This window comes from Balaenoptera borealis (assembly GCF_965194805.1).
Source record: "Balaenoptera borealis genome assembly, chromosome: 20".
Lineage (NCBI taxonomy): Eukaryota > Metazoa > Chordata > Mammalia > Artiodactyla > Balaenopteridae > Balaenoptera > Balaenoptera borealis.
This window is the reverse complement of record NC_138879.1, coordinates 8,931,290-8,957,088: the sequence shown is the minus strand read 5'-3', so window position 1 is coordinate 8,957,088 and position 25,799 is coordinate 8,931,290. Positions and strand designations below refer to the sequence as shown.

Genomic DNA, 25,799 nt, shown 5'->3' with positions numbered 1-25,799 from the left:
GGAGACAAGGATGAAGGACAGCAGCCTGGAAGCTGAGTCAACACCCAGGGGACATTTGGGATGAAGTTTCAGAGCACATGGCACTGCCTGTGAAGCACCTCGGCCCTCCAGCTTTGGCGCCTAGGGTGACGTGCCGGGCTGGCTGTGGGATTTGAGTCTGGGGGTTCGCCCAACTTCTTGGCCGGGCCGGAAAGCCCCTTGGAAGGCACGTCCCCGAGAAGCCGCTTCCTCACCCCTGCTCCTCAGCAGGGCGTGACGACGTGGTGGACGCCCTCGCTCCATCCTCCAGCAAAGCACTCGCATTCCAGCCCCCCGCACCGCCACCCCTCCACCGCCCCCCGGCCCGCTCCCAGGAACATCGCGCACATCCCAAACACCTCCCAGGATTCCAGACAAGCTGCAGCAGAAACTCCCCAGATCGCAATGCCGGCCGCAAGATCTCTGATTCCGGCATTTCTAGCGTCTGTTGAAACTAATCTCCAGCAGGTCCTCGGAGCCGCCTACCCCTAACGGCTGACCATCTGGACGGGACGATTTTAAGAGGCAGCGGTGGCCAATCCGCAGATCTTCCCAGCCCTCCTGGAAGTCAGGGAAGCCCCTTGCGAAAGGGAAATGGGCTCCAAGAAACTCCTGGCCGAGAAGGACTTAACCACTTGGGTAGCTGGCCAAATATTTACAGAGACACGGCTGTGGCACACAAAGCCCTTCTCTTCTGCTCCGCGGCCGAAAATCTGGGCCCCGAGTGAAGACCGAGATCCCACCGTCCCGCTCCTGGGGCCCGGGGGCTGTCCCGCCGGCCGGGGGGCTGGACCCGGGGGCCCCCGGGGAGGCGCCGCTCCCGCCCGGCCCTCGAGGGGGCTGCCGGGCAGCCGGACCACCTGAGGGGCCCCTGCAAGCGGTGCGAGGCTGGAGGGAACAAAGGGAGCGAGGACTCACCCAGCAGCTGAGTCGGGCTGCGCTGGCCGCCTGAGAGCGCGGCCCGCCCACCGGGTCACATGGCTCGGAGCCGAGCAGAGGATCAAAGAGGCTTTGTGGCCGAGGAACAAGGAGCCTCCCAGAGCGCGGGCCGAGGTAGGGAGGGACCGCGACGGCCTCCCTGCGGAGGGGGCAGGGCGAGGGGCTGCGGAGGGAGGGGGGGCAGGCGGAGAGAAGGGGCGGCCCCGGCAATCACCCCCACCCCGGGTGCCTAGGAAATGCCAAGGAGCCCAGTTCCCAAGCCAGCCTGAGTCACCCCCAAAAGGAGTGACATGGTCCCTGGGGAAGAAGTCGGGGAAAGAGAGAGAAGGAAAGAGGCTCACCTGGACAGCCAGCGAGGCTGCCCTCCTTTCCCAGCCCGTCCGTTCAGGGCGACGCCAAGGATCTGACGCTGCCCACAGGCACCCTCTCTCCCCGCCGCCCCGCCCTCGCTCCCTCTTTGCCAGGTGCAACCCCCACCTGGTCCTGACCCCTAGCAGCTCGGATGACAGGCCGCCCTCCCCAGGAGGTCCAGGCTTCCTGGCAGCTGCGGGTGGGAGCGCAGCCAGCCCTGCTGTGTGTGCGGTGGTGGCAGTGACCCCGGGAGGGAGAAGAGAGGAACGGGCAGGGGCTGGGGAGCCAGAGGTGGTGGCCAGCTCACCCAGAGCTCTTTCTTCTTCCTGGAGCCTCCGAACTCCGATTCCGATCCGGCTCCTGCTTCTCCAGCCCCTAAGGGCCTGGGAATGAGTCACGGAGTCTCCTCCTCTCTCCCCTCCCTGCAAGCCCCTGGGAAGTGCCAAGACCCCCTCAGGGGATGGGCTAGGTGGTCCCCAGAGGAGGGAGCTTGGGAGCGACCCTGTTGGGCCTGGGCCTGGACGCTGGGATCGGCCAGATCCATCCTGTGTCATGACCTCTGACCCCGAGGGAGTGAGTCACTCCCAGGCACAGGCGGGGCTGACTACGCTCAGGCCGCCTCCCACAGGAGGAGAGAGCTGCTGGGGGCCGGTGTGGGGGTCTTCCTGGGGCAGGGAGTGGTTAGTTCAAGGGCACAAGAGCCTGAGTGACACCTGGGAAGGCTGTCTTAGGCCAGTGACACCAGCCAGCCCATCCTCCTGCCTCCGGGATAAAGACCTCCAGCCCGGCCCTCGTGGGCCAGGCCACACCCAGGGTTTCCCGTTCCCCAATGCCCCCGCGTGGTGGGTGGGCAAGGCCCCGGGGCACCCGCCCCACCAGCCACATGGGCAGGCTGACCACGTCCACCACCATGTCCCTCAGCAGGCAGCTCTCCCCGGCAGCGGCCACTCCCACCCCTGACAGCCAACTTGCTCCCCAAAGGCCTCCGAGGTCTTGGGGTTTGCCACAAAGGCTTCAGGGGGCTGTGTCCCACACCCTTCCACACCCTCATGTGGAGTGGCCAAGGAGAGCTGCTGCCATGGGTCTCCAGGCACTTGGCCAGAGCCTGGGGATTGTCCGCGGGAGGGAATGCATGTCCGGAGCCCTCTTTCGCATCTCAGTGGCCACCTCAGTGGGCGGGAGGCCGTGGTGGATCCGAGACATGGGCCTCAGAGTCAAAACGAGATGGAGGCCCCTTCACTAGAACTAGTTTTGGCCCACTACTCAACATCTGCTGGCCTGGACCTTCCCCATCTGTAAAATGGGTGTAATCAATTCCAGCTGCAAGAATTAAAGTGAGATGTGTGTCCAGAAACAGGATGGGCAGCCACTCAAAAAAATACATCCTAGGCAGAGAGTGGGGAAGGCCCAGCCCCTGCTGACACCCCTGCCCACTTGGCTGGGCCCTCATCACTGGGCCCTAAAAAGCAGCTCCAGGAACCAGCACAAAGGAGGCCAGGCCAGGTGTCAGGGTTAATTAACACAGAGCCTCCGCTCCACGCCTGCCCTGGCAGCCTCCTTGCCCCTCAGCGCTCCCCTTGGAGCCTCCTTCTCACCTCTGGCCTCACTCTGTCCCCCAGCTTTCTGGCCCCAGAGTCCACTCCCAGGGCCCACCACCCCTTCCTGGGCGCCAACCAGCTGCTCTCCAAGCCCACCCCTCGCCCTGCCCGCCGTCTCCCCCAACCCCCAGATCTCTGGCCCAGGAGGCGGCCTGGGTGCTTTGTACACGTGACAAGCTCCTCTTGTACCTTTCCCTCACTTGTCACTGACGGCAGCCCCCAGAGTACAGGAGAGGGAATCCCTGCGCCTGACAAGCCCCCAGTCCAGGGGCTTTTCCAACACTGAACATCTGCCCCCCCGGAACCACTCAGAACCCACTGCTGCTCAGCACACACTCGGCATCTAGAGAGAGCAGCCTGACGCCTGTACGGCTGCCCATCCAATCCTCCGGCCGAAACGGAAGGCCGTCCACTGACGGGCCAGCCACAGACATAACTTTAAAGTTTCTAGTAGCCACAGTAAAAAAAAACGTAAGAAGAAACCGGTGACGTTAATTTTAAAGCATTTTACTTAACCTAAAGAGCTAAAATATCATCAACCCAACATGGAATCAACATAAAAACATTTGAGATATTGACATTCTTTTTTCTTCCCGTACCAAAACCTAGCGTGCGTTTTATACGTACAGCACCTCTCGATTTGGACTGGTCACATTTCAAGTGGTCAGTAGCCACACGTGGCCAGTGGCTACTGTCCTGGACAGTGCAGCTCTCAATACCCTCAATTGCATCCTGAGGTGACGCCAGATCCTCGGGGAGCGGTCTGTCTGCATCATTTTTAGCACCGTGCATGCAGCCACGTGGGGGGTGGTACAGGACACACAGCAGCGTCTACTGTGAGATACTGTTGAGGCCACTGATCCCTACATCACAGTGTCCCCTTGCTGGGAACGTATGGGGACATTACTCTCAGATTCGACCATCAGAAAGAACAGAGCTTCTCCTCAGAAATCACTTTGCCAGATGTGTGCTAAGCATCTGTCAGACGGTTCCAAAGATGTCGGTTCCTGCGACTGCCAACCCACCCCTTCCCAGGGTTCCCTCACTTACCTGGCTCACAGGTGCTCAGGCCAGGATGCGCCCCTGACTCAAAAGCAGCGGCTCAAGAGTGAGCTGGGCTGTTGGAACTTCCCCGGGAGCGTGGAGCCAGGATCCCTTCCAGACACCCAAGCTACTGCAACTCCTGCTCGTCCTGTGCACAGGCATCTAGGCACCGGCCTCCCCTAAGTACCTCAACATGCTTCTTTTTATTTACTTCAAAGTCACACGGAATTACAGTGATTAAAAAACAATCTACAGGGCTTCCCTGGTGGCGCAGTGGTTGAGAATCTGCCTGCCAATGCAGGGGACACGGGTTCGAGCCCTGGTCTGGGAAGATCCCACATGCCGCGGAGCAGCTGGGCCCGTGAGCCACAATTACTGAGCCTGCGCGTCTGGAGCCTGTGCTCCGCAGCAAGAGAGGCCGCGAGAGTGAGAGGCCCGCGCACCGCGATGAAGAGTGGCCCCCACTCGCCACAACTAGAGAAAGCCCACGCACAGAAACGAAGACCCAACACAGCCGAAAATAAATAAATAAATAAATATTATTAAAAAAAAAAAAACAATCTATAGAAACAGAAAGCAGTGGTTGCTAAGGTGGGGGCAGGCGTGGCTGGGGAGTGACTGCTTCATGGATATGGGGTTTCCTTTTGAGGTGATGAAAATGTTCTGGAACTCGGTACTGGTGATGGTTGCACAACAATGTGAATATGTTCATGGTAGATTAAAGAGAAAAGAATTTAACGTGTCCTTTTTTCACTTGAGCCAGTTTCTTCTCCTGTTTTAGACCTTAAAACCAGAAGAGCCCTGAGACAAATCAGGAGCCCTGGGGGAGGCTGAATCATGCCCCCTCTTCCTGGAACCTGTGAATGTTACCTTACATGGCAGGACGGACGCTGCAGAGGTGATGAAGGATTGTGAGATACAGAGATTACCCCGATTATCTGGGTGGGCCCCAAACATAATCACAAGGGTCCTTATGAGAGGGACACAGAGGGAAAATTGAAGAATACAGAGAAGATGACCGTGTGATGATGGAGGCAGAGAGTGGAGTGATGCGGCCACAAGCCAAGGAGTGCCAGCAGCCACCAGCAGCTGGAGGAAGTGAGGACAGACTCTCCCCTGGAGTCTCCAGATGGAACCAGCCCTGTTGACACCTTGACTTAGCCCAGTGACCCTGATTTCAGACTTCTGACCTACAGAACTGCCAGAGAATAAATTCTATTGTTTTAAGCCACTGAGCGTGTGGTAATTTGTTATAGCAGCCACAGGAAACTCATACAGCCCTGCAGTCTGGAACTCGACCCGTATAAGTTAGGATGAAGAAACAAACACTCAGAGCTGGAGGGAACTTGCTCCAGGCCGTGCATCCATGAGCGGGACCCTTCCCAGACCCCATGGGGTGTAAGTCAGGTTTTTGGGGAGGGAGTTGGACTCACCCCCACAAAACTAAGGAAGCTCCCCTCGCTGGGCACCAGGTGACGTGCAGTGGAGAGGGGGGGTCCCATGGTGTCCTGGACAAGGATGCTGTGGGCCGTTTCCACCTGCCCATGAGCAGAGCCCACCATCCCCCCCGGGGAACCCCCAACAGAAGGGTCGCCAGGGGCGGCAGCACTGATCAGCTGTCCTGCAGCAGGGTCCTACTCTGGAAGCCACAGAGGGAGAGTCGGGGCTCCCACCTCCAGCTGGGCCAACTGGGTGAAAAGCATAGCAGCCTCTGTGGGAGTCACCCGCCCTGCAGGACAGGGGCACTCACGTGATGCCCGAGACGGTTGCTCTAGCATGCAGCAGCAGCGGAAGGGGAGGAAGTGGTTACACTGCATCCTCCCTCCCTCCCTCCCTGTCTCACGCACACTCGCACTCACGCACACACACACCGCCCCCCCCACCCCAGTTCCCAGGTCCCAAACGTTCCTCCTGCCGAGCCCGAAGCCCGGTGGTGAGCACAAAGCTCAGCCCACTTGCCAACCTCTTCCAACCCACCCCGGGCAGACCCCCACGGGACGCAGCAGATGCTCCCTGTCAACTGCCAAGAAAAATATCCCTCCCTCTCCTCTGTGGGCAGCTCGCTGGGCTCCCCCCACAGGGGCACAGGGGAAGGGCCGGGTGGGTTGCAAGTGTGGGTCTGGGGGCTGAAGTGGGCAGGGAGCATGCGCAGCCACATGCCCCCAGGGGTGGGGGGGTGGGGAGCCCCGTGCCTAGAGGCAGGCAGACCTCAGAGAGGTGCTGGCACACACACACAAGCCCCCACCGTCCCTGGGGGTAACCCCCAAAGCCCCAGAGCGAAGGCCCCGGCATGCGCGGGGCAGAGAGGGCCCTACCGCACAGCTTCTCTCTGCAGCAGAGCAATGCTTGCGGGGGCTAGTCGTCACATTGGGTTGACATCTTTCTTTTTTCCAGTTCCTTCTCAACTTGAACTAGGAGAACGTTCAGGCTGCCCCTCATCTCAAAAAGAAGGCCAGCCCCCTTCCTTTGGCCCAGCTCCCTCCTCCACTGTAGGCTTGCTTTCTTCCTCTCTGAACAATCCAGCCTCTTAACAGTTGGTCTACACTGCGGCTTCCACCTTCCCACCACCCACTCACTTCTTAACCTTTGCTATCTGGCTTCTGCTCATTTCACCATTAAAACCGACCTCTTGAAACAATCCTCATGGCCAGCCTCCAGTTCCTCCGTCCCATCTGACCTCAGAGGCAGCACGTGGCATGCATTAAGCACCCCTCCTCCTAGAAGGGCACTTCTCCGGGCGACCTTCCTCTCTCAGCCCCCAAGGCAAGGGTTTAGACAGCACATGGGGGTCTCCTCTGAGATGCGAGGAAAGGAGAGGCCGGCCTTACTTCCATCACCAGCTTCAGCCACGACCCCCAGACTGCCGCCGCCTCTGGCCCTGACCACCTTCCCGCCAGCCACATCTCCAAACATGCTGTGTTCTAAGGACTCTATGCTCTTCATCCAGGCCCTGTAGTCTCCCAAACCCCATCTAAAATCCCCTGTTAGAAGTCACCACTTCCAGGAAGCCCTCCGGATGTTTCTCCATCAGATGTGACCACCCCCACCCCCGTTCGTGTTTCCTGCCTCACATCTTGACCTGGAGCACTTGCCTGGCTAACTTACCTCCTCCTGGGTTCCTAGGTAGTGGCCCCATAAATGTTTGTGGAACTCAGTGGCAGGAAGGCCCCATTTCCTCCTTTCTAAGAAGTGCTTCTCCCACCCCCACTGTCAGGCTGCATCTTCCCCTCGCAGGCACCTTTAATACACATTTCTTTTTCCTCTTGAAAAGCTATCATTAAATCAACAATGTGTCAGAAATTATTTGATGATATCTTAACTCTCCTTGGCAGCCAACTCTGTTACTCTGGTGTGACGGATACTTTGTAGCTGAGCAGTAGCCCCCGGCACATTTCCAACCCCACCACACCATCCTCCTTCCAGAATCCTGAATACCCAGCAACAAAACAATCAGATCCTGCATTGATTTCAAACAGAAACCGAGGACGTCTATCGCACCAGGGGTGTCCAACCCCGAGGGCTTTCTCCAGGGTGTCAGGAGGGAGGACCGCCAGGCGGGGGCGCTCCAGGCTGGCATTACGTGTGACACTCTGGACCTCCTTACCCTTCACAGAAATAAGGACCGAAACAAAAGCCTTAGCAGCTAAGATGGTAAATTTTTGAGTCAAACAATACATGGTTCAGTATTTAGAAGGGGGGACTGAGGTTCTACCCGGGGGTAGGGGATAAGCAAGCAGAAAGGGCAGGGTATTTGCTTGGCCTCTGAAAAAAGGTTCTCAAGCCTGGTGGCACACTACCATTCCAAGGGGAGCTTCTAGGAAATACAGATGCCCGGCCCCCACCCCAGTGATTCTGATTTAACTCATCTAGGGGTTGGTAATTTTAAAAAGATTTCTCAGGAGACTCCAATGGGTAGCCTAGGTTGACAACTACCGTTAGGACTGACAGACACATACATACCCCTGAGATTTGGTGAGATCTTGACAACATTTTAGAGCTGGGTGTGCCCAAGAGACACACAGGGGGTGAGTGGGGTGGGAGTGGGAGGGTCAACAGTTCCCACAGTGGCGGGGGGGGGGGGGTGGGCGGGCCAGAGTCGCCCCGGCCAATTCAGTGCGCAAGGCTTGGCCTTTTTATTAAGGGTCTCCACACTGCCTGCTGCCTGGCTGGCACTTGGAAGAGAACAAGAGGACACCCAGAAAGGGGTCCAGGATACACTACTGCGACATAAGATTTGGGAGAGAAGGCATTCGAGTTCCTTAAATCTTATCTGCCTAAAAGCGGAGCCTTCCAGAAGAATGCAATTGTCATCAATCCCCTCCCCTGAGCAACCCAGGGAAGATTGACTCTATCACAGCAGAGAAGTCTACATACCACACCTACCAGATACTCTCACAAAACTATCCTGTATCCCATCTCTCCTCCTAAGGGCCCATTTATCTTTCCAGAGTCCTTTGTTTTCCAGTAAGTGCTCTTCTCCCCCTCCCCTTCCCCTACTAAGAAGGTATGTATATAAGCCCCAAATTCTAACGCCCCTTTGAGTCACAGTTTTCTGTGAACTCCCTTATGTACACGCTTAAGTCTGTCATTTCTCTTGCTAACGTGGCTCTTGTCAGTTTAATTTGCAGACCCCCAAAGACTGAACCTAAGAGGGTAGAGAAAAAGTTTTCCTTCCCCAGCATTTACCCAAAAAAACCCTCTTCACTGCAGACTGGCACCTTCCCCACCCACAGCCAGCACTTTAGACCCCTGTTTCTCAAAGTTTGTTAAAGCAGGACAGCCTGCTCTGCAGGATGCTCCCATCCCAAAAGGTTTCCGCAGTCAAACAGATTTGGCAATTGCTACCCTCTACAGTCCTTCTTTTGGATATTTACAAATACATTTCAATATATTTTTTAATTAAATTCTACAATGTGAGTTTTTTAAAAGTTCAAATTCTTTAACTATTTCTCAAACTTATTGGACTGTGGAACCCCCTTTGCCTCTCTAATGCGTATTAATGAGCCTGAAGAGAACACAGTTTGGGAAACCCTGGTTTAGACTTAAAAGCCCATCAGCTCTCTGCTCTTGCTCTAGGTCAGACATCGGACCAATCCAGCCTCTCTGGACACAGGTTAGCGAGGGGTGGGAGTGGAGAACATGAGTCCCAAAGAGGGGGAGGGTAGCTTACCTGGGGCAGCCACAGGTCTTGGAATAAGATTTTTAAGTCCAAATTCCTAAATTACCAGGGGACACAAGAATGGTCGGAGCAGCATGGTTTATAAAGGCAAAAAAATATGAAAACAACCCAAATGTCCATCAAGGGGAGCATAGAAAGCTATAGTGTATCTGCCCACTGACTACCATCTGGCAGAGAAAATGCACAGGCCAGAACTACAGGCACTGGTGCAGATGACCTCAACTCACAAAGAGAATAAGCTTCAGAAGGCTACTTACAGAACATGCTCCTGGTTATGTCGTTTTGCAACGTGTAAAACAATAGCATACATTACTGAGAGAAACAGAGGCGTGTAGCAAAAGTTCTAAAGTAAACATGGGAACGATAAATAGATAAATACGGATGCAGGGCGTGTCTGGTGAGAAGAAGGAAACAGGATTACTGTTAAATGTTTGCTTCTCAGGCTAGACAGAGGCACCCAGGTGTTCACTGAGACAGTGCCTGTGTTTTTTAAATGCAAGCAATCTTCGCAGGCACTGGGGAATCAAAGTCCTGAGCTTACCCATGGCTAACTGGCCAGGGGGCCCCGGAGACGAGGCGTCACTTCCCTGAGCCTCCATTTACCCAACTGAGACCGAGGGCAATGAACCCACCTGCTATTTGGCTGCTCGTAAGGAGGTGGCTCAAACTTCCTGCCCTCCCTTGTGGGGTTTTGGGGAGGGTGGTTTGCACTAACCGTGTCAAAGTGCTTTGAAAACCACATGAAACTTCTAACCAAGGGGAGCTGGCGACTCCAGGCCCGTTTTCACGACCTAGCAGAAAATGCCCCAGCCCAAGAAGCCTTGTTTTTCCCTCGGGGCGGAGGCCTGGGTGTCAGGCGTGAGGGCTGAGGGCTTTTGCGGCTGCTTAGGGCATCTGATATGAGGCTTTGTGAGCCCCAGACCCACTTTTAACTGGGGTGCCTGAAACCCCTCTTCCCTTCAGCAAAGACCCTGGGGCAGGTAAAACCGCCACTCATGGGAAACTAAGCAGCTTGTTTAATTGGGAACTGGGCCCAAACCAGCCCAGCCCAGATCTTTCCTCTCCTTTTTCTCCTCCCAGAACTGGCAGCTCAGGAAATTCAAGGCTGTGAAACAGCGGGCACATGACCTCCGGCTGTTTACTCAGACAGGGGACACTGACCCTTCCCAGCTGGCTTCACAAACCTGGGCATCCCCTTGTGCCAGACCCTCCCTGCCCAGGGGCCAGCAGTCCCATTTATGAGAGCTCCAGGGCCTGCAGTCCAAGCCACCCAAGTTCCCATTTTATCCAGGAAACCCAGGCTTTGAGGTCAGAAGGATGGGTGTTCAAATCTGACTCCACCACCTATCAGCTGAGTGACTTTGGGTAAATTTCTTTATCTCTTGGGAGTGATTTTCACATCTGTCGAAAAGGGGAAGGGGTTCTTCCGTCACCAGAATTCAAGGAAGATGAAAAGGAAGGAGATGGCACTGAGCCATCTAAGCCTGGTACAGATGGTACAGACTGGCGCTGAGCCTGGCACCCAAGCAGACGTTCCACAAAGATGCCTCCCTGCCTCTTCTTGGTACCTCCACGGGCGTGGGAGCAGGGAAGACAGCCTGCAGGAACGCAGTGTCTGCCAGCTCTCCGGCGGAAGCGCAGAGAAGAATCAGCAGAGACTACTGATGGACATGAAGAGTTTGGATTACCGATGAGTTTCATGTAACTGTGCTTTCAAAACCTTAATGGTGGATCCAAAAGATCTTCTGGGAAATTTCTCTTTTAAAAGTACATTAAAAAAAAAAAAAAAAAAAGGAACAAATCCTGCAAACATAAGACTCAGTGAAAGAAGCCAAAAATAAAAGTATACTACTGTATGGTAACATTTAGATAAAGTTCAAAACCAGGCAAAACCTCCACTGGTGATGGAACATTTCTGTCTCCTGATTGTGGCAGTGATTGCATGAACCTATGTACACGATAGAATTTCAAAGAACCATACACCCCAGAAAGGGGGGGCGCTTGTAAAACCGGTGAAAACTGAGTAAAGTGTGTAGCTGAGTTAACATTCTTGTACCACTGTCTGCTTCCTGGTTTTGATATGTACTGTGATATGTCATTAGGGGAGAAGCTGAAAAGGGTACACAGGAACTCTCTCCTATTAACTTTTGCAGTTTCTGGTGAGCCTAAGATTATTTCAAAATAAAAAAATATTTTTTTAAGTACATTCAAGGGAGCTCCCGTCTAGTTGCTAAAGGGGATACTGCCTGATTCACGAATCGCGCAATAAAACCACTTTGCTCTTTCACACACCCACAAAAGTATATTCAAAATGTGAGATGCCACACATATTTTATCATGATGTACCAGTTAGAAATGGGAACTGGACGATTTCACAACCTAACTGTTCATTCCTTCATCCCATGCACACGTGTAGTGTGTGCAGGCATCTCGTCAGGTATGGGGATGGGGCTGAGCCTCACAGACAGAGGCCCTGCCCACTCAGATCCTGGCCTCAGGGAGAAGACACAAAGCGAAGCAATCTGGCAACAATTAGCAAGGGCCAGCGGCGCCTGAGAACACCGCACTAAGGCTGTTCTTAGAGAATCCGAAGAGAGGCCCCACCCCTGTGGGAAAGCAGACCTTCCAGGCTGAGGGACCTGCAGGCAAAGGTCTGGCAGCAAAGCCTCAGGGGAGCCTCAGGGAAGTCGTTCAGGAAGCCAGGGGAGGTGTGAGCTGCGGAGGGGCAAGTGATGAGGCTGGAAAACTATCACTACGTGTCATCTGGGCTGTTTTTCCAGACCCCAGGATAGGATGATCACAGCGGTCAGGGGGCAGAGATTTGCTCACCTGGGCCCTACGCAGCTCGGAAAATGACTATTTCATGGCCAGAGACAAGAGCCTAACTCTTGTAAGGTGCTGGCCACGGGTGCTGATGGGGAAAGGCAGGGCTTGCAATCGGGCGGCACCTGCAGAGGAAGCCTCCACCCAAGGCAGGACACCTGGCACTTTCCCATCTCTTATCTCAGGCCATGGCCTCCAAGCCTGGGCATCCTCTGGTCCCCGGGGCTCCCAGGGCTGCCAAGGCAGGGGCACCTGGAAGATGCTGCAGCAGCTGTTCCTCCAGCTCCCCGCACCGCCCCCCAAGGCCAATCCACTTTTCTCCCTGGCAGTCCACACCCGCAAACCTTCCACCACCACCAGGCACGCCCTGGCCATGCAGGCTCACTTCTCTGGGCCTCAGTTTCCTCACTTGCAAATCAAGCAGATGAACCCTGGAGTCTCTTGCAGCTAAAGAGTTCTAAGTCTAGGGGGGAAAAAAGCCACAAAAAGGAGGCAGGTGCACAAGCCCACACCCTTGCCTTCGTCTGTATAAAAGGGAAACAGGGCTTCCCTGGTGGCGCAGTGGTTGAGAATCTGCCTGCTAATGCAGGGGACACGGGTTCGAGCCCTGGTCTGGGAAGATCCCACATGCCGCGGAGCAACTGGGCCTGTGAGCCACAACTGCTGAGCCTGCGCGTCTGGAGCCTGTGCTCCGCAACAAGAGAGGCCATGATAGTGAGAGGCCCGCGCACCGCGATGAAGAGTGGCCCCCGCTTGCCGCAGCTAGAGGAAGCCCTCACACAGAAACGAAGACCCAACACAGCCCCAAAAAATAAATAAATAAATAAATAAATAAATAATAATTAAAGGTGTTAAAAATAAATAAATAAATGTATTAATCTTAAATGAATTAAAAAAAAAAAAAAAAAGGGGGAAACAGTTTCACAACTGGCTTCTTTCCTGCCCTGCCTGGGGGAGCATCCTGTGGACTCCAGGGCTGGAAGCGTCTAGGGGAACCCAGAATCTTCCAGGGCTCAGGATACAGAGGGAATTCCTTCTGAATTCTTCCAGAAGAGGATCACCACTTCCTAACCGTATCTGTTTCATGCTGCTGCTGCAACAAATCACCACAGCGTGGTAACTCAGAACAACACAGGTTCCTCATCTTACAGCTCTGGGAGTCAGAAGTCCAACACAGGTTCACCGAGTTAAAACCAAAGGCTGGTTCCCTCTGGAGGCTCCAGGGAAGAATCTGTTTCCCTGCCTGTTCCAGCTCCTAAAGGCCGCTGCATTCCTTAGCTCCTGGCCCTCCCAGCATCTTCACTGCCGGCGTGGCCAGTGGAATCTCTCCCACACCCCATCACTGATGCTGACTCGCTTCCCTCCTCCCTCCACTTCTAAGGACCCTTGTGATTACACTGGGTCTGTGTGGATTAGCCAGGATAATCTTTCTAGATTATCCTGGATAATCTCCCTATTTTAAGGCCAGCTGATCAGCAGCCTTGATTCCCCTTTGCCTTGTGACCAGACATTGTCACACGTTCTGGGGATTAGGACACGGGCATCTTTAGGAATCATCATTCTGCCGACCCCACTAACCCAGGTCCTTAAAGGAGATGAAGGGGAGGATGGCAGGCCCAGCAGGCTGCCTGCTTGTGTTCAAATCCTGGCCCCACCACTTAGTAGCTGAGGGACCCAGTTACGCACATCTGTAAAATGGGATAATGTACCTAAGAGGGGCCGGGGGCTGCAGAAGGTCCTCTCCAGAAATTCCATCCTCAGCTCGTGACCAATGATTCTTCCAGGACAATGTTGGGGTTCAGCTCGGCTCTCCCAGCGTGGTGCTTGGCCGCCCCAGAAGGGTGACAGGCCACGGCCACAGCGATGGCGGCAGCCGGCTTGTCCGCGGTCTCCTCCCTCACCAGAACCACTGGAAGCTAGTGCAGTCTGCCTCCCTCGCTGGCTCCCTGGATGCCAAGCTCCTCCCACCTCCCCGTGGGACCCTCTCGAGCACAGAGAGCCCCCTTCCACCACCGGAGAGAACTGGTCACAGCCAGTTCACAGTAAGGCAGCCTCGTGTCCAGCGAGATGAATTTGGGATCCCCGAGCCCAGGTTGCTCCCGCTTTGTGGCAGAGAGGTCCCGGGGGTGTGGGGTGCGGGACGTGGGCGAGGGATCAGTGCTCTGCTCCTGGGAACCAGGCCACTGGTTCCTGACAGCCCGAACCACAGACCTCACTTCTCTCCCAGCGGTCTTACTTTCCAACCACTGCTGCATCAGGCATCCACGCTGGACAGGCCGAGGGGCCCCACGTCACAGCATCACAGTAGCTGCCACACAGGGAGGCAGAGAGAGAGAGAGGGGTGCTGGGCTGTGTGGCCTTGGGGAAGTCACTCTGCCTCTCTGGGCCTCTCATTTCCTCCTCCATAAACTGTGGCATCAAGGCCAGGGGATCCCATGAATCGTACCTGGATGCATTGCCTCCTGCACCCACAGAGGACAGAGACCAGCTCACCAGCCCCTTCCAGCTTTGGTCTGGAAGACAAAGCTTCCAGAACCCAGTGGCACCCCCCCGCCACGTAGTGGCCCCCTGGCCTTTCCCCTGGCGTCCTCCCAACACCAGGACAGTCAGCCCTCCCTGCAGGGGCATCGGCTGCCTTCAGTTGCTCCCAGGACCTGGCCTGGCTGCCGGGAAGTGGCTTTTGCCCACGCCCGCCGCAGCCTCCACGGAGGAAGGCCAGTTCTGCCAACAGGAGGCCGTAGGTGGCAGGGGCCAACGGGGCCAAGCCATTCTCTTCCGCAGGGGCAGGAGGGAAGTGGAGGAAAGCAGGCACGTGATTCCAGCCTGCGGTTCTCAGGGGAAGGGCGAGCCGCAGCAAAGGGAAGCAGGGGCCCCGGAGCTCAGTTGTGGGGGAAGGGAAGGGACTCTGGCCTCACCGCCCCCCCCCACCCCCTGGCTCCCACCCAGGAACTCCTGCAGGACCCTGCCCCCATCCTATCTCAGGGGAGAAAGTGAGGCTCTCTGCATTGCCAAATTCCAGTAATGAATCCCACATTCATTCCGTCCTCTTTGCTTATTGGAAACCCTCCCTCCGCCTTCTGGGTTCACTCTGAACAGCTGGTCTGCAGAAGTCGGTGGAATTGAATATGCAGGGTGGCTGGAGGTGCCTGAGCAGAAGAGCTAGCTCTCCTCGCATCCCCCGCCCACCCCTTCCTCTGAAGAGGAGGCCTCCCAGTTCCTGCCCTTTTCCTGGGAAAGCTGGAGAGGGATCCACTGTTAACTCTTTCACTTCCTGCGGGCATCCTCCCCATAGAGGCCGGCAGGGCAGGAAGGCAGCGGGGCCCGGTGGACTCCACGGCCACCGAGCTGAGGAGCCAAGCGTGGACAGCAGAGGCCGCCGCCCTTCCCCGACGCCCCAGGCATGAAAGCGCACATGGTCAAGGCTACGTACGAGGACACACGCTCTGTTGGGAAAGGGTTTTTCTGCTCTTGCCCTGCACGAGGCAGACAGGGCGCGGATTTTGCAGGTGGAAGAAAGGAAGCCCCAAGAGGTTGGCGCCTCACCGATTACACAAAGGCAGGGCTCAGACACCCATGGAGCTGCTTGCAAACGCGTGCTGCTCTCAGACACGCACACAACAAATGCAAGAGGTGAAGAGCTGTGAGACGCAAAGGCACCCGCAGAACTGTAACAGTTCATTAGCGCGAAGGCGTCCATCTCCCCACAGCGGGCCCACGTCGATCTGGTATTAATGTCTTTCTGGAACGACGTGTGGGAGACTGGGCTGTGCAGACCAGCCGCTGCTGGCACCTCTGGCCCCACCCCAAGGATGGGCAGGCCATTCCGCCTCCAAAGAGGCAACGGCTCAAGAAAGGCTGCAGCACCAGGGCCTGGGAGACGTGACTCCACCTCTGCCACTAACCCGCTGTGTGACCCTGGCCATGTCACCAGCCCTCTCTGAGCCTCAGAGACAAGAGGGAGTGAAACCAGAGGTCTGAGGAGGTTTAGGGGCTCTGGAGTCAGGCTTGCTGAATTCCAACCCTCCTCTGCCACACCCACCAGCTGTGTGGCCTTGGGCATGTTGTTTAACCTGTCTGTGCCCTGGGTTCCTCATCTGTGAAATGGGAACAATGACAGAATGGACTTCACAGGACCGATAAGAGGATTAAATGAGGTACTGTACTTACTCCCGGTAAAGAGCCCTGCGACCGTGCAGGTTCCACAGGCAGCCCTGGTTACTGACCGCTGCTGTCCCGGTCATCAGAGATCCTGTCCGGCCTTGGCAACCCGAAGCCCTGGAGAACGGAGGCGGAGCACCCCTGGTCCTCTGCTGCCCTCCTGTCCTCTAGGCCCTCTGCTGATGGCGGCCACAGCTGGAGCCCAGCCGTGGTTCCCAGTGACCCACCACCCTCCTGAATTAGCCGTCACAGAGGCACCAAGCCCGTCAAGTCCAGATCAAACCATCCCTCCTCGTCCTCATCAAACCCACGCCTTACACTCCCTCCTCCCAACGAGTCTTTACTTCATGTGTGTGTGTGATGGGAGGTTGCGGGGGGAGACACAGGGATGCCTCGGACTTGAGGACGTGAGGCTGCCAGAGTAAGCCAGGGCGGCACGGAGCTGCCCGCGGCCGTGCAGGGTCTCCCCGCAGGCCGATGGGGCCCTGCCACCCCTGCCCGCCACACCGCTCCCTCTATGTTGAATGTTCCCTGTCCCCTTCTGCCCCTCCCTCCAGCGATGCTCCCAGCAGCCCTGCCGGGAGGACAGGATGAATATGGCCCAGGCAGGGGAAGTGCGGGGGAGCCCCGGGCACACGGCTAACGGGCTGGAGCCCAGAGCCCGAGCTGGTCCTGCCACCATGCTGCGTGGCCCTGTTCTAGGGAAGCTCCTATAGGAAGCAGGCCAAAGAGGAACAGCTCGGATCAAGGGGGAAGGGGCCTGCCTCTCCCAGTGAGCAAAGGCAGCTCGGCCTGCAAACACCAAGCCAAAGGCCCTTGAACAAGTGGGAAAAGTGAGAAACACACACGCAGATGGGCTGCAGCTTAGTATTTCTCCTGCCCCACACGCGCACACACACACACACGCACGCGCGTGCACACGCACAGTCTGGTTTTTAAACCCAGAAGACGAGGGCTGTGCGCTGGGGAAGCCCCACCCCGCTGGTCGGGGAGGCAGCACACAAGCTTGGCTCTGGCCGTCCACGGAGCAGGGGGCGGAAGGCCCTAATTGGTACCATACGCTCGTGCAGGGAGCAGGAAGGGGGCAGGGAAGGAAGCCGACAGGCACACGAAGGGCCCAGGGAGGGCAGGCTGGGGGCCGGGAAAGAGCGGGGTGCCCTCCCACCCACCCCGCGGGGAAGGGGGTGCAGAAGGGCAGCCCGCCCCCTTCGTCTGCCGATCTGTCCCAGCGTTTCCTTAGCTACAGCCTGTCGCTGGGACAGCTGGATTCCGCTCAGGGGTCAGGCTCCAGCCCGAGCCAACCCTCTCACCCCAGAACGCCAGCCGGTCGGTGCCATGAGCCGCAGCTGCTGCTTCCGGCGTGGCTGGCCGGCCCCCGTTTCAGCCTGGGGTGGCAGGTGGGGCCTGGCTCACCCGCTTGTGGTAGCTGTACAGGCCTGGTCAGGAAGGCCTGGTCAGGAAGGCCTGGTCGTGATGGCACCGTCTCTACTCGGACCCCAGCTAGTCAAAGGGCCTTGTCCCGCCTTGCTCCCTCTGCCGAGGGACAGTGGCCACAGAGCACACGCGGTCCCTCCCTCCTCCGGCCCCGCCCTGCCCGGCCGACCCTAATTTGGTTCAGGGGTTCACTCTCCTCCCTGAGCTGCCCGGAAACACTGTGTGCTTCGGGGCAGGAGCCATCAGGTTGGGGCTCAGCCTATGCCCGGCGTCTAAGGGAGGGCGCCCGGGGGCTTGGGGGGAAGGTTTCCCGGCTTGCGGACGAGGCCCACAGGAAGGGGGCTCGGCTTCCTCTGAATGCGGCCGTGTTGGCAAATGTTGCAGCGTCTGTGACCGTGGGGACCAGCCGGGAACAAAGCCACACCCGAGGATGGCCGAACGCAGGGTCCTCCATAGCATTCTCGGGCTGCCCAGGCTCCGGACTTCTCATTTTGTGCAGCAGCAAATTCTCCTTGGAGCTCAGGCCATTCTGAGTTAGGGTTTTTCTATTACTCGAAGCCAAAGCCTCCTGTCGTAGCAGCTGAGAGCACAGCAGGCCAGAGCAGCGAGGGAGGAAAGGCCCTGGCCATCAGAGCAGGAGATGACCAGACTCCTGCAAAGGGCCGTCCAGACACACCGCCACCTGCCCCCACTGCCCCCTGCTCAAGCGGAGGAGGACAGAAGTTTCTGGGAGGAGGGACTCCAGGGGAGCCAGCCTCCCTCTCGAGAAAAGTGACTGTGCTCTGGGCCGTGGCTCCCAAGCCAGTAACTGTTCCTGCAGCCGCTGAGTGCCCCCCTTGATGGCTTCCAGAAACAGCATTCCATCCACAGTTGTCAGTGTCCGGAGATCCAAGAATATTCTCAGAACAGCAACTACGACCAAAGCTAACACTGAGTGAGTGCTCACTAAGTGCAGGCCCTGTTCCCAGAGCCCCAACACGCAGCCCCCTTAGGTCCTCAGGGCAGCCCCATTCGAGCCTCCCTATGGCTCTCCTCCTTTAACAGATTCAGAAACGGGCACAGAGGAGCTAAGCAACTTGCCCCAGGTCACACAGCGAGAAGGGATAGAGCTGGCTCCCTCCAGAGCTGGCCCCCTTCCCTGCTAGCTTTCCAGTGTCCCCCCTGAGGAGGGGGCAGTGGCGCAGCCTGGTGGGCCAGTCTCCAAGATCATCACATTCCCATCCAGAAACCCCGGGGTCAGGGAGTAGGGCATGATCCTCAGCTCCAGGCCTGGCACAGAGGAGGGCTCAGCAGGTGAATGAATGAATGAACAGATGAATGAGAGCCTGACCATGGAGGAGAGCAACAGGGATGCAGACAGAACACAGTGAAAGTACCATTTACCCCAATGGCGGTGGCGATGCCAGGCCCGCCCTAAGCCCTTTGCGTGTATGAGCAAGCTTGTTTCTCACACCGTCTCTTGAGCGGGCGTCTCTATTAGCCCATTTTACAGAGGGAAACAAAGTATGTTGGCCAAGGACATGCTGCCAGGAAAGGTCATGGCCCAGACACTGGCCACACTCTCACTCACACCGCCTCACAGATAACCCCCTGGAATACAAAGTGACAGCATCCAAGCATCCCCTCCCTGCCCACCACCCTGCGCTGGGGTCCACCCTCTGCCAAAACTCCCCAGCCTGTTTCCAAGTCCCACCAGCCGCGAGATGGTTCTTCAACTGCCCATACCCTCCTAGGGCAATTTATCCCCATCCCTTTATGAGGCAAGGCTTGGGCCAAGAGTGAGGAAAATCTCCCAGTGAGGGGCGGTCTTGTCAGTGGCAGGGAGAAGTGTCAGATCCCACTTCTGTTCTTTAAAAAAAAAAAATCATTTGTATTAAGTATATGTGTAGGGAAAAGACAGGAAGAAAACCCCAAAACGTGAACAGTGCTTATTTCTGCAGAATGCAATTATAACTGATCGTCTTATTTATGGCTTTCGAAGTAAATTATTTTTGTCGTAAGGAGGCATAATTTTTAAAATCGCAATAAAATTGTTTTTCAACCAGGAAGATGGATGCTTCTTAGCTTCTCAGAAGTCCAAACACCTGCCCACTGTATCACCTAGACAAGTGGATGGAACGTTCCAAGGATCTGTCAGCCAGGCACTTCCCCGGGTGGCTCCGAGGGGCCAGGACCCTCCTCCATGTGCAGAGCTGAGTCCTGGCTCTGCCGGCCCTGCCATGAGGTTACTTCCGCTGGGTTGCAGGGAGGATATGGGTTCAACCGGAGTTTGTGTCAACACAGCTCTGCTTTGTCCACAGCCTGGTGACCCCCCACCCCGACTCCACCCGGCATGACAACCCCGGGAAAAATGTTAGCAGGGAGGGAAGACACTGTGGGTGTGATGCGAGAGACTTTCCAGGGACAGATCTGTAAAAACTCCACTGTGCCCAGCCCTCTAGGAGGACTTGAGGCCTCCACTGCCCCCTACTGACCAGCCGAGGCTCAGAGAGGAAGCTGGAGGTAGAGTGCCCTGTGAGACCACAGCTGGGGGGACAGTGGCACCACCGGGGCAGGGAGTGGAGCTGGGGGCCCTGGGAGGGCAGCTTCTTACCTGGACCAGCTCTTGTCTCCAAAAAAGTCACTGTTCCTCCTTCTCTCGCCACAAAATGAGGCTGCCTGGGATTGAACACCGACTTCCCGGGTGCGAAGGCCCGGCTCTGCCTGGGCAGTGCACCCCACGGCCAAGTCCTCGAGAGCAGGCTCCCAGGGTCTGCTGTTGCCGCGGAAGAGGATGTGGGGCGTCGACAGAGCCCAGAAGCGCCCATGCTCAAGCCCGTTCCCGGGCTGTGCCGGGAAAGGATTTGACAACTGTGAGTGGTGGGGGGATGGGACAGGGGTGGTCACAGCTCTGCAGCAGGAGAGAAAGCAGGCAAGGAGAGCTCTCGTCCACTGTCCTAGTGACCGTCACGGCTCCAGGCTGGCCTGGACCACCCTGATGGGCCAGGCTCCTGCAAGGCACGTACAAGCTACGAGCCTCAGTGGGAAGGAAGGCAGGCCGCAGCCAGCACGCTCAGACCCTCCATTCGCCCTGTGCGGGGACAGTCAGGCACAGAGACAGCCCTGGGTGGGCCCCGTGATGTCGCAGCCTCACTCCTCCTGAACAACAACGGGGGAACGAACGGTACTCGTGTCACGGGACGAAGCCCAGCTCACAGGTGAGTGGTGATGCCGGGCTTCCCTGGCTCCACGAGCAGCCGGCACAGCAAGACCACCCACAACCCTGGAGGCGAACCCCGAAACGGCAGCACGGAGTGGGTACCAGAAGCCTGCCCCCAATCTGACCCCGCCCGCCGTGTGGCCACCGCACGCCCCTCCCCTCTCTGGACCTGCGTCCCATCAAGCTCTCAGGATCTCTGCGTGGCTTCCGCCCTCACTGCTTAGAATGCCAACAAACCCTGCTGACGCCTCCCTCGCCAGCTCGCCTCCAGCCTTTTATTCCCCAAACCCTTCCTCCTCCAGGAAGGAGACTGTCCCCAAACATATCCCCTAAGAGGCCACCCTTTTCTGATCACAGAAAACTGAAACGCAGCTTCCAGCCTTCCTGGCCCCTCCAAGAGGACAGACATCACCTGGGTGCCCGAAGCCCAGAGCAGCCCATCCACATCAACGTGCCATGGCGTTTTCTGAGGTCCCCTCGGATTCTCTGCCACCACCCCGACGATGCAATCATCCCGCAGCTCCTCCACCAACGGAGCCACGGCAGCCCAGGCGTCCGGCAACTTCCACACACAGCTCGCGCCGGTGCCAGCCCAGCGCTCCGCCAGGCGGCTGCAGGAACCAGTGGGCAGCCCAGGCAGGGCCCGTGAGCGCTGGCGGCAGCGGCAGAGACAGCGAGCCTTCCACATGTGCCCACTGGCCCGGCCAGGCCGCAGGTGGACACAGCTAACAGCCACCAACCCACACGCTCAGCCTCGGGAAGCAGGCACATGGGGCGAGAGGCCTGCCAGGACGCGCCCATGAAACGTGGCCGATGCTGTCAACAGTAGCAGCACTTAGCATCTATCATACACTGACTGTATGCCCAGGGCTGCGCCATGGCCATCTCTTACGTTATCCCATTAAATCCCCACATGTGTCCCCCATCTACAAACGATGAGATGAATTCGGAGTAGTTAAACAACCAGCCTGGAAGAGTCAGTGGCAGAACCAGAATCTGAACTCAGGCCCGGCTCCAGTCTCCCTCCTTCTGCCTTCCTTGAGCCCATCAGGCGCTGGCCAAAGTAGGCGCTTATTAAATATTCGTGAACTGCTGAACCCCGCCAGCTGGGAAGCACTCCCTCCCTCCACTGACATCCCACCCCCGCCCCCATGCTTCCAGCATTCTCCCTTCCAGCACTGCTGTCTGCAGCCCAGGCTCTTGCTGTGTGACCGGGGTCAGTGCACTAACCTCTCAGGGCTGCATCTTGAAAATGAGGACACAGCAACACCAGACTGCTTCAAAAGGTCATTGAGGGCGCACAGCTTTCCTTGAACCCTGCATATGCTTCCCCCACCTGCCTTGCGGGGTAGAGACGCCTTGCGGGGTAGAGACCCCTTGCGGGGTAGAGACGGTTAGTTCTCCTTTTCCTAGATAAGGAAGCTAAAAGGTTCTGGAAGGTACCCAAGGTCACCCGGTTTGCAAGTGGGTGCACGGAGCTCAGAGCCCACACTCCTGTTTGTCAGTGGACCAGCCTACTGCAGTCACTGTATCAGTTGGGCCTGCTGGGCCATCCTGCTGGTGCTCAGAGGTGGGGCCAGTTCTCATACCTCACACTTCCTCACCAGTATCCCCCTGGGGCTCTGCAAAGGCCCTCAGGTCAGAGGTCCCACTTGAATCCTGGTGCCTGCTGTGTGACTATGGGCCAGCAACTCAGCCTCTCTGTGCCTCCTGAGATGCTATGAGGGCTACAGGAGATGCATGGAGAGCAATGAGCCCAGTGGCTGGCACCCTGGAAAGGCTGGACACGTGGCAGGTGTGGGGTAGGGACGACAGAGACTAGGATAAATGGATCAAACCAAAAAGGTAGACGAGCCTGGGGTGGGATACTGATTAAACCAAGTCGAGCTGATCGGGACTCTGAAATGTCAAGCAGAGCTCCAAACAGCAACCGAGGTAGGGCCTGGGGTGGCAAGGCCCTGGGTGCTGTCCAGGGCCCCCTCTCCCCACCCCTCGCCCGCCTGGTCTCCTCATATTCTGCAAATGGGATCACTCAGGGTCGCCCGTGGTCTCTCCCTCACCCAAGGCAGACGTTGCCAAACCAGAGCAGAAGGTTTTCCTCCTGGCCTCAGAATCCTTCTCAACACAGTGCTTCAGGCAGCCACGACCCAGGGACTGGAGCCAGCCCTGCACTTCAAACACATTCACCCAGCTTCACCAAGAGCTAGAGCCGGGCCGGCCGGGGGAGGTGAGGCGGTGTATCCCCCATAAGGAGTAGGACGCCCGGCCCCAGACACTTCTTCCTCTGGGGGCTTCCGGAACTCACCCTGCCCTCTCGGTTCCCATGGTTCTACCCTCACTCAGCCTCCCAGAACATCAGGCTGGGCAGGCTTCAGGGCCCACTCCCGTCCCTTCCCTTCTGTTCCACTGTCCACCCGCGCTGGATAAGTCCCCCAGAAACACCCCCCCCATCCTTCCTGAGGCACCTTAGTTGGTTGGTGGTTTTAGGGCCGCCCCTCATCTGATAGGGCTCCAGTGGCCTGAGCAGACAGGCCCACTCCACACTGAGTTGCATCCACGGGTGTCGTTCCCACCTCCAGCCTTTGCTCAGCCGGGAGCTCAGCCTCCCTGGGGACTCCGACTCACAGGTACTTCTCTCTCTGCCTCTTACTTGTGCCAGCCGTCCCTGCTCAAGGCTGTCTGCTGAGTTATGACAATGCCCCTTTGCCCTCTGTCCTAATTTGGCACCAAACCTCCCACTTTCCAAGGCCCCCCAGATGCCACTTCTTCCAGGAAGTCTTCCCTGATTGTTCCAGCTGGACAGAGCCCGCCCTTCGGTGCTCCTCTAGCACTCAGTAGGCACCCAACAGGCATGAACTGGGCACCGCCGACATGTCAGGCCCTGGGGACACAGCCAGCTTCCCCAGACCTCCTGGAGCTCACACTCCGTGTGAACAAATCAGTGGTAAGAGTCTTGGGATCCCACATAAGCAAGCAGACAAGTGTATAAGCAGGGACCCAAATGAGGCAGCCAGGAAAAGATGTGGGGAATGATGTCCCAGGAAGGAACAGGCTTGCTGGGGACAAACGTCTGTGTCCCCAGGAGCAGCCAGGCCAGGGGGCTGCAAACCCATGAGCAGGGAGTAGGTGTCCCAAGTATAGGAGGCACCCACGGGGATGGGAATGATCTGAACCGATTCTCCATCCAGGAAATCACTGGGACTGTCAGGCTCACCATGTCCAGCCCACGCACACCTCCAGGGGGCGTCCTTCACACACATTACAGGTGTGGACGCTCCTGGGGAAGGCGTAGGGGCCTTGGGGGCCACTGTGGGGAGCAGACCGCAGCGGGCAGTTCGGGGCGGACCGTCTCCCAGGCCCGGGGCTGGAGCAGGCAGACAAGGGGGCGCAGATCTGGGTCTGTTTTGGAGACGGCTGTGCCTGGTGGATGATTCCCAAACTTCTGAGGCCCAGGCAACTTGGTGGGCGGATAGGGTGCTGTTTCCCAAGCAGGCGGCCGGGGGTGTGGACTCAGGAGGAAATGGCTGAGCCGGGCTGTGCTGGGCTGAGAAGGCTGGGAGGCGCCCAGTGCAGCTCAGGGAGGGGTGGGCCTGAGGAGGCGACTCTGGAGCCGCCCCCTTCCCCTGCCCCCCATCCCCGGAACCCTTGCTCATCCCCATTCACTGTTCTGTGCCACGCCCACCTGGGTGAACACAGACCCTAACTTCTCAGAGGGACCGCCTCCCCTCACGTCACACCTCCTCCTAGATGAGGACACACAGGCAGGAGGCCTGGGTCTGTCCAGATCACAGGACCAGGGGCGGGCAGAGCTGGGCTACCGCTACACTTTCCGGCTCCAAGCTACACAGAGGGCTGTGCTCCATGCACAGACCCCGAGCATGGTGCAAATGTCTGCTGGACGGGTTGCGGGGTGGGGGAAGGACAGGGTGGGGGGGGTGGACCTGTGCGTAACTGGAGGATCGTGCGCAGGGCTGGGGAGGTTGCTTGACTGCATATGGAAGTGCAGTGTGCAAAGTGGACGCTCTGCCCCGAGTGAGCTCTCCTTCCATTCCCGGGAAGTGTGACCACCGCCCCCCCAATCCTGCCCCCCTGCTGTTCCTGGCGCCCTGCCCTCCCCCAGAGCAGGCTGACCTGCACCATGTGACCCGGGCCTGGGAAGATGGACCCGGCTGTGGGAGGTCGTGTTGCCTGGGGACTGAGCGTGCAGGAGGACCCAGCTGCACAGGAAGCCGGGCCAGAGGCCTCCAGAAGCCTCAGGGTTTCGCAGGCTGGACTCCCAGGGTCTGCGGCGGGGGGGCCCTCTTCTGCCTGCAGCCGGGAGCCCTTGACCCACACCTGCAGGCTCCAGAGATCCAGGAGGGGGGATGTGGCTGTGTCCCCAGGGTGGCTGCCCGCCCGGGGTGCGACTCTGGCTGCAGCCCCCGCCTCTCCTGGCCCCATTTTAGCCATGGGGGGGCCGCCTGTGCACAGAAGGAGCCTCAGCCGAGCTGGCTGCCCCAGGGGCACAGAGACCACGCACCTAGTTACAAACAAGCCGCGGCTCTGGAGTCAAACGGCCCTGTGTTCAGAGTCAAAGCTGGATCAGCCACTTCCAGCTGTGTGGCCAGGGGCAAGTTACTCAGCCTCTCTGTGCCCCGGTACCTTCTTTACACACCGTAACAGTAACTGTTTCTAAGGTTGTTGTGCAGAAACATCCCAGGAAGCACATAAAGCTGCTTCCAGCCCAGCACTGGAGCGTGTAAGTACGCAGTAAGCGGTCACTGTGATTAATGAAAAATTAATAAAGGCTAGGAAGGGAATGACAGCCTCCCCGCGGTGTCCCTAAAATGGAAACAAATCTGTGCAGCTCTCAAAGCAGCAGAACTCAAGCCAAGGGCAGGCTCCCAGGTCTCGCTTCCAGCTCGTCAGGCAATTCCCCGGCAGAACATTCCCTCCTGGTTGCAGGCAGGGCCCAGGGCAGGACGCCACCTCCAGATAATCTCAGAGCTGGCACCGGCTTCGCAAGCACATGGTTGGACTTTCCAGATCTTTCCTCTCCTCTCTCTGACCTTCCCCT

The 25,799-nt window shown here is 57.6% G+C and overlaps 1 protein-coding gene and 1 long non-coding RNA gene across 10 annotated transcripts in view; one reads left to right on the top strand and one right to left on the bottom strand.

Annotated features, from left to right (window-relative positions):
- The window catches only part of SEPTIN9 (septin 9), a 195,273-nt gene that overhangs the window by 38,270 nt on the left and 131,204 nt on the right, over nucleotides 1-25,799 (bottom strand). The window contains exon 1 of one of the 9 annotated variants that reach the window (XM_082371189.1): nucleotides 1,616-1,735. The exons of 7 other annotated variants lie outside the window; for them this stretch is intronic. The gene's annotated coding sequence lies outside the window, so the exon portion shown is untranslated. Of the gene's footprint in view, nucleotides 1-936; nucleotides 1,074-1,615; nucleotides 1,736-25,799 lie in introns of those variants that run through there. One more of the 9 variants, XM_082371190.1, reaches the window with a different exon arrangement.
- Nucleotides 1,006-5,182, top strand: LOC309618058. Its single transcript, XR_014238297.1, has 2 exons — nucleotides 1,006-1,071; nucleotides 3,516-5,182. It is a non-coding gene; the product is annotated as an uncharacterized lncRNA (long non-coding RNA).